This window comes from Fundulus heteroclitus, chromosome 8 (assembly GCF_011125445.2).
Source record: "Fundulus heteroclitus isolate FHET01 chromosome 8, MU-UCD_Fhet_4.1, whole genome shotgun sequence".
In the NCBI taxonomy this organism is placed as follows: Eukaryota; Metazoa; Chordata; class Actinopteri; order Cyprinodontiformes; family Fundulidae; genus Fundulus; species Fundulus heteroclitus.
In genome coordinates this window covers 13,566,960-13,574,481 of record NC_046368.1, presented here as the reverse complement: position 1 = coordinate 13,574,481, position 7,522 = coordinate 13,566,960, and positions in this window count along the sequence as shown.

Below are 7,522 nucleotides of genomic sequence, written 5' to 3'. Positions count from 1 at the left end.
TAATAAAGAAAACTACCATGAAATCTGCAGATGGTCATATGACTGCAGTTTTGTGTAAACGGTGTTAAACTAGGGCAAAGATTAAATGTAGGACTCAAAATTTCAGCTCTAGAATATTTTTGTTTTTGTTTAAATGACTGGTTAAAATGTTCTAGTATTTAACCTTAACTAGCTGTCAACTAAATAACCTTATGAGGTGTGTTTCCTCTTGTCTAGTTTTAGTTTTTTAACTAATGCTTCTGGTGACAGTGTAACTTGATGCAGAGTTTCAATCTTCCTGAATTCTAAATGAGCTCTCGATGAAATTCAGAAGAAAAAACACACTAGCTTTAAACACTTTGTGTAAAGGAAAACCAGTTTAAAATAGTTTATGGGTGACCTCTTCCCCTTTTTGTTTAGAGCTTGTTGCTCACCATAGTTTCTTTGGGAGTTTAGGTCTAGTAGGTGCGTCTGCAGAAGGGGGTTGGTGCCATCTAAGTGTGACATGATTGGCTGAGCAGGTCACTACTGGCGTTTTGTTCAAAGCCTGATCAAACAAAAGGAAGTGTTTAATATTTGTCGAACGTTTTGAAGTAGCCACAGCAAGCGGGAATCATTTATTGGGTTTTGTTTTTTCCAGCAGCCTTTTGGGGGTATTTTGACTATATATATATATTATATATATTATATATATATATATATATATGATATATATATATAGATATATAGATATATATATAATATATATATATAGATATATATATATAATATATATATATATATATATATATATATATATATATATATATATCTATATATATATATATATCTATATATTATATATATATATATATATAAAAAAATTACATTTGATTGTACCCTGCAAAGATTCAACACTCGTCTCGGTGGTCTTTCATATGCAATATCCATTTTAATAAGATGTGTGCAGAACTAAACTGAGCAGTAAACCTTTCTGCTCAACATAAACATGCAATGATTATGTACAGTGTGGACACGCTGGCAAACTACATGTGAGGTTACCTTACAGAAATTTCACAAAACATTAAAAATAATGGTAAAGTTCTGCACAGATCCATGTTGGAGTGCTCTTATGTCTTCAGGACACGTAGGACAAACATGTTATGGTGCTGGTTTCCCCTTTGCATTTTTTTTTTTTTTTTTTTTTTTTTTTTTTTTTCTTACAAGAAATGTCGCCCCATAGAAATTCCTTCATCTTTCTCCCCAGCCAAAGATGCCTACAATTATAAAGAACAAGATTTCATGTCTCCAAATAAAGCATCTTACTGCTCAGCGCTTGAGTACTTTGATTTATTTGATTTTGCAAAGTGTACTTCAGTCGCTCGGTGCAAATGCCTACTTTCTATTGCCTTTAAAAAGCCACTAAGCTACCATATACATTATTTTAATTACAATGACTATGGTTTCCAAAGCTATGTTTAGGTTGAGTATTGGATTTTGATTTACAAGCAATAAGATGACTACTAAACTATTGTGATGTGTGCCAAAACACTTAAACATCAGCATATTCACCATTATATGCTAATATACCTTAAAACATTGATACTTATGTAGGATTTACTTAATCCCCTAAATATGAACAATTTCTTTTCTTTAAGGCCCACGTCTTAAACTGAGAATTGTTTGCACGACGATGTATAGTTTTGCACAATATAAGCTTTCCTCTTTGAGCATTTTCATGTTAAACCAGCTTCTCTGTATAATACAAACCGATGGCTTTTCAGAATTATTCTTAAAATGCTAACTTCATGACTGAAGAAGGCAATGCCTTCTTTTCATTTACCCCTCACAACAGACAAACACAAGGAAAGGGGGAAAGCGGGGCCAATGCGGTACCGCGCACGTGACGTCACAGTCTCAAGAGCAACGCCCCTTTTGCCGCTTAGGTAGGGCATACAGGAGAGAAAGCACGGATAACCCAGCTATTACAAGCGCAACAGGAACTTATCAATGTTTACAGTTTGCAGACGTACTCTTCTGGTTGAGGTCAGGGGAGTTTGTGAACCAGTGAAGTAATGTCATTATCATTAAAGCTGGTATTTGTTCTAAAATAAAGTGAAAATGGCACCGTTGTTGGGGATCAGTCACACACAAATACGCATGTTCAATTAGATTTTTATGTGAGCAGGAAGGGGACATGCTGCATAACATGGGCTCATTTCAAAGGAAGAGTCTGAAGACGGCACTAATGGTCCTAACAAATATTTGCCTTAGTATGAATGCAACACCGGACTGTGCCGTTTTCACTTATGGGAGTGAGGAAGCTACAGCATCATGGTTTAAGAAAAGATGAGGTTTGTATGTCCACACATAAACACGAAACTGACATTTTAACATTCTTCTACTTTGGGACCCGGTTTAAAAAAATTTTTTATGGTCTCCCAAAATGCCGGATTCTTTTGGACACACAGCCTGAACGACAAAATACTTTGACGGATACACCTAATCTCATCTCCGTGTGGACGGGGCTGGTGCTGTCTCTGGACGGTGGACCAAACCCAGCAGATGAGATGGCAACACAAATTACCACGGACCGGACACTTCACAATGCTTCTCAGGTGACTTGGATTCAATATCTTCCCACTGCTCCACCAAACTCTGGCAGCAACAGTAGAATTAGCCAAATTTGCCTTCTCCGAAATGAGAGCAATTGCATATATGCAAAAAAAAACCTGTCCCTTTTCCCCATAGCCTAGATAAGTCTCTCGTCTCTGATCTGGAATAAATTTGTGCTGCAGCAGTTGTCTAGGCCTTGAGTTTCCCCCCACAGTCTTGAATGGGTTTTAACAATCCCGTCGATGTTGCCATTATCCCTGTTGTGTATAGTTTTCTACCAAACTTTTTCCTTGAATTTCTATTGATTGGATTCAACACTCTGACCACACAGCTTCTTTTTCTTTAACAATTGCCTTTTGGGGGTAACCCTGAGGTCGACTATCTCCCTGATAGTTGAGTATACCATACGATGGCTACAGTATAACCCTTCTGTATTAGAAATGTCTTCCATTGTTCAGAGGCATGCACTGTAATTTTCTGAGAAACTGTATATAGAATTGTCATTATCTAAACCATATTTTCTAAAATTAACAGACAAAAACTTAAAATATATAACTGTGTGTAATAGAGTTTATCTGAGCTATGAAACACGTTTACTATAATATTCTAATTCACTCAGATGCGTCTGCGTACGCTCTTTGCACCCCATGCCATCTTGTGTTGCATGTTGCGACATGTACATTTTTCAGACTTTGCTGCTACTGCAAGAGTCAACGTGTCTGGATCAGCTGATTGAACGGGATACATGTATCGGTGGAGTGAAGCGGTGCAAAAGGTCATGCTACACATATTTTTGTCTTTCTGAAGTTAACTCTTATGTCAGTGTGGCCATCATTTTTCTCTTTTTTTTTTTTTTTGGTAGCAGTAAATTTGTCATAACTATCTAAACAGAGAACCATGCAATTTTCTAAACAAAAGATGTGGAAGTTTATCTATTGCATCTCTCGTCTTGTTAATAAAAGCTAAGTACGCCTTCAACTCAGTTTAAAAAAAAAAATGCCATCTATTGTTCCTCACTAAGACTCACTAAGCCTCAACAGTCAATTGTACACCTACTGTCCTCCCAGCAGCATGTGTGTGCACAAGCATGCGTGCAATGAGTCATACATGATCCTCTCTGGGCTCCACCTCATGCCAGAGCCTGTTGAAACAAACATCCGGCCTAAAACATGCTGTAGCCTGAGGCGTGCGATCATGAATCCTCAGATACTGATCTTCAGATGTTGACTGGTCTAAACTGTGTTTCTAAGTTAGCATTTACCAGAACTAAATTGTTCTGTGTGGAAAAACCTCCATGTAATAAGAGTAAAGAAACTGAATTGGCTTAAAGGATTAAAAGGAATGTCTCCATGGTTGGTTTTGTTTCAGATAATTTGATACCCCTTCGTTTAGCTAACAGCTAACTGGTTAGCTCGTCTTAGGTTTGAAAATCAGCCAGCAGTAAAATATCTGCCAATCACTTCCCGATAAAGTTACTTCAGACGTGTTTTGTTTCTTTAGCCAAATGGTTGAGAGGAAAGGATTGTATTTATCGGCCTGATGACTGAAACTTTCTTGGGCCTTTAACCAGAATCACCTTCAACTTCAGGTAAGAACTTGACAGACGCCTGACTCAATGAAATCAACGTGTAATTGCTGTTGCTTGTGTTGGCTTCTGCAGACGGGACCGCTTGTTTATAATTATTGTCCTTTTATTCAAGAACTGAATTTGCGTGACCGTTTTTGTGCATGCTTGGCTTAGCTGTCATCAGTTTTGGCTCTAGCTATGTTTTCTTTTGTAGTCTTCAAATTCTTAGCAAGAAAGAAAGAAAGTTAGTAAGTTGGTACCTGGAAATGTATTAGATTTCGACTTGACATTCCATAAGGCTGCTTGATTCTAGAAGAAAAGAAAATTGGTTATTTTGGTCAATACTGTCATGGTTCTCATTTGCCTTTTGACTGTCACTTGCGTTGTATTTTCTGTTTGTAAAAGTGCAAACGGTGTAGTAGTAGTAGAAAGGCCACTGTTGTGTTATTTTCAATGGAATAAATGAAAATTTATATAGCTGGTTTCAAAGCATAGACGCTGGATGTATCAATATTTTTTCAGCATTTTCTCTTTCATTTTCTTTTGTTCTCCTGCCTCATATTTTTGAATATACTGAGACACTGAAGTCAGCCTTGTTCTACTAATACAAAACTGCTCAGTTGCTGGAGGAATTTTTACTGTGATCATTATTAATACCCAGTGTTAATGTAACGTTGTTAGCAACACCAAAAACTCATTAACCTAACTGGCACCATGCTGAATTGTTAAGCGCTCAACCTAAATTAGTGCACGGATCAAAGACAATCCCATGACTATCAAAGCCATGACTCATGTTAGTTTTAACTGCTGCCCTTCTAACTTCCTGTTGCCACTGCCGGTGCTGTATTGCTAACACCAACTTACATATCAACGAGAACAATACGTGGAGGTTGGACTTTAGCATGTTTTATTTCTGTTCTCATCAAAAGCAATATTTCTTTTATATGTTGTCAGAAAAGAAAATATGACGCTCACAATTCAGGCTAATAATGTCAGAACTGACATGTATGTTGAATGCATGTTTGCTTTGCTTTTCCCCATGCTTGAACTATGTTGGGAGGACAATGCCCATTGTCCGGAAAGCATTTTGTAACCGAGGATTGTTCAGATGTGGAACCAGTTTGGTTCCTTGATTTTAGTCCTTCCTTCCCATTTTTCTGTTGTTCGCATTGAACATGCTGGTAATCCCTGTCTAAAATTACTTAACCAAAATAAGAGAGGGGTAGACCAGATTTAGAGTCAGACACAAATCAACTGGTGTCTATCATTGTGAGATCGTCTTCAGAAATAAAGTTAGCTCACAGAGATCATCATGAAAGATGCATTTTCTTTTGCTTGAATAACATGCAGCCTTTATTTGATCAGACAAAGCACCAGTTCTCATTTTGAAACATGCCTGGTCATTAGGCCCCCCAAAAAAAGTGCAAACACATGGTATATAAATACAATGAAAAAACAAAAGGGGAACTTAAACTCTTTAAATGTAGCAAGAGATTTAAAAAAAAAATAGGACTGCGACATTGTGATTTATTGTATTGTTTTGTTTTTCGACCCACTGAAGTGCCTTAGTTAATTAAAATATATGATTAGTGTCAGGTTTAGGGTAACCTTTTGTGGAAAGGTTGATCAATTCCATTTAAGTTCAAACTTTGATTAGGCCACTCCAAAACTCTCATGTTCTCTTTGTTAGGCCATTCAGAGGCGGGCTTGTTGCGTGCTTCAGATTACTGTCCTGATGCACAACTCAAGGGCTCTTAAGCTTTAAGTCACTAACTGATGGATAGGCATTCAAAAGAGCAGGATTCATGGTTCAATCATGTCCTCCATGCCCTGAAGCAGCAAAGCATCCCCAAACCATAACACTACCACCAACATGCTTGGTTGTCAGTTATTAGTTCTTCTTCTAAAATGTTTTTTTTTTAAGACCAGGCCATGATGTGTCGCTTTTGGATACATTTGAAACTACTTCATGTTGTAAAACAGGTTCTGTTTTAGTGCTTTCTTGGGTCTGCATTAATCAGACCTAACAAAGCCAGATTTGGCTGTTTACGACAATGTTCTTGGTTATTTTTATTAACAGGCAGCAAGAGCAATTACTTGCATCTTTTTTTCCCTCCCTCTTTCCTCCCTTTTATAAATTAAATGACTTTTGAAAACTGCTTTTGTTATTTACTCAGGTTTTCTTTCGCTGACGTCAAGATCTGATTCATCTGAAAAAACTTTAAGTGTGAAAACGGCAAAAGACTCTGTAGGAAGGCCGATGCTTTTCAACAACGCCACTGCAGATGAAGAATCCACTCAAAGTAGTCCAGGTTGCCGGCACAAGCACATGCCTCTAAGCAGCCTTGCTGCAAAAACCACAACCTAATGGACTGTGATTTGTGCCGGCTTATCTGAGTATGGAGGTCAGTCATGAGCAATTACAATAACAGAGCCAACACGTGTGTAACTAGGATCTTTTGCTTTTAAAAGCACGTGTACATGGTTGTTGTTTTGTGATATGAACATGGGAATGTAGTTCAGATGCAACAGCACTGCAGTCTGAAGGGTTTCACATGTGGTACTTTTGACTTTGCCACCCAGTCTGGTCTGCATGAGGGCCCCTTTGAGCTTGCACACAACGCTCGTGTGAATTGTGCACACAGACATGTCCATTTTGTCATGTGTCGCAAGGAGAGCCTTGCTCGGAACTTTCTGCTCCTCCCATGCCAAAGTTACCAAACACACACTACAGTCAACGGCTCTGTTCAGGATATGCGATTTCAGTAAGTATGGACCTCTCCCCGGTTCTTCCTTAGGCCCTTTTAATTTTATCCTAGTTTAAACGGCAAGCTTCTCGTGTTATTGATAAAATTATATACTTTTTTAAATCTATTTTTTAGACGAGAGTTAGATTTTGTTTAGTAAATCAGGATGACTCAACGTTCAAACCAACAACAACGCGCCGGCTTTTATCCTTGTGAAAACGTAAAAATTGCAACCATTGTTGTCAGACGATATATGAGTGAGATTTTGCATGTGTGTGCGAATTGGTTCATGTGAAGATACGAGAGGGAGGAGGGGATTTACTTTGCTTGTCTGTAGAGGAAAAAAACAGGTTCCTATTCACAGGACTCGGTTTTCTTCCTCTGTCTCTCCACCCACTTTTTTTTTTTTCCCCCAGGTGATCTGGCTGAAAAGGGAACCTGAACGATCCAGAATCTTTGCCACAGCAACAGATCACAGGACGAGCCAACGACAACAAACCCACCTCCAGCTTGAACGTTTGAAGACGCCACAGTTTTCTTCGTTACTTGTGTGAGTTTTTGGTGGTTGTGTTTTAATTTTTTACATACAATGTTGATGTTGTTGTAAAGCTTCTCTGAAGAAATTGGGCAGCAC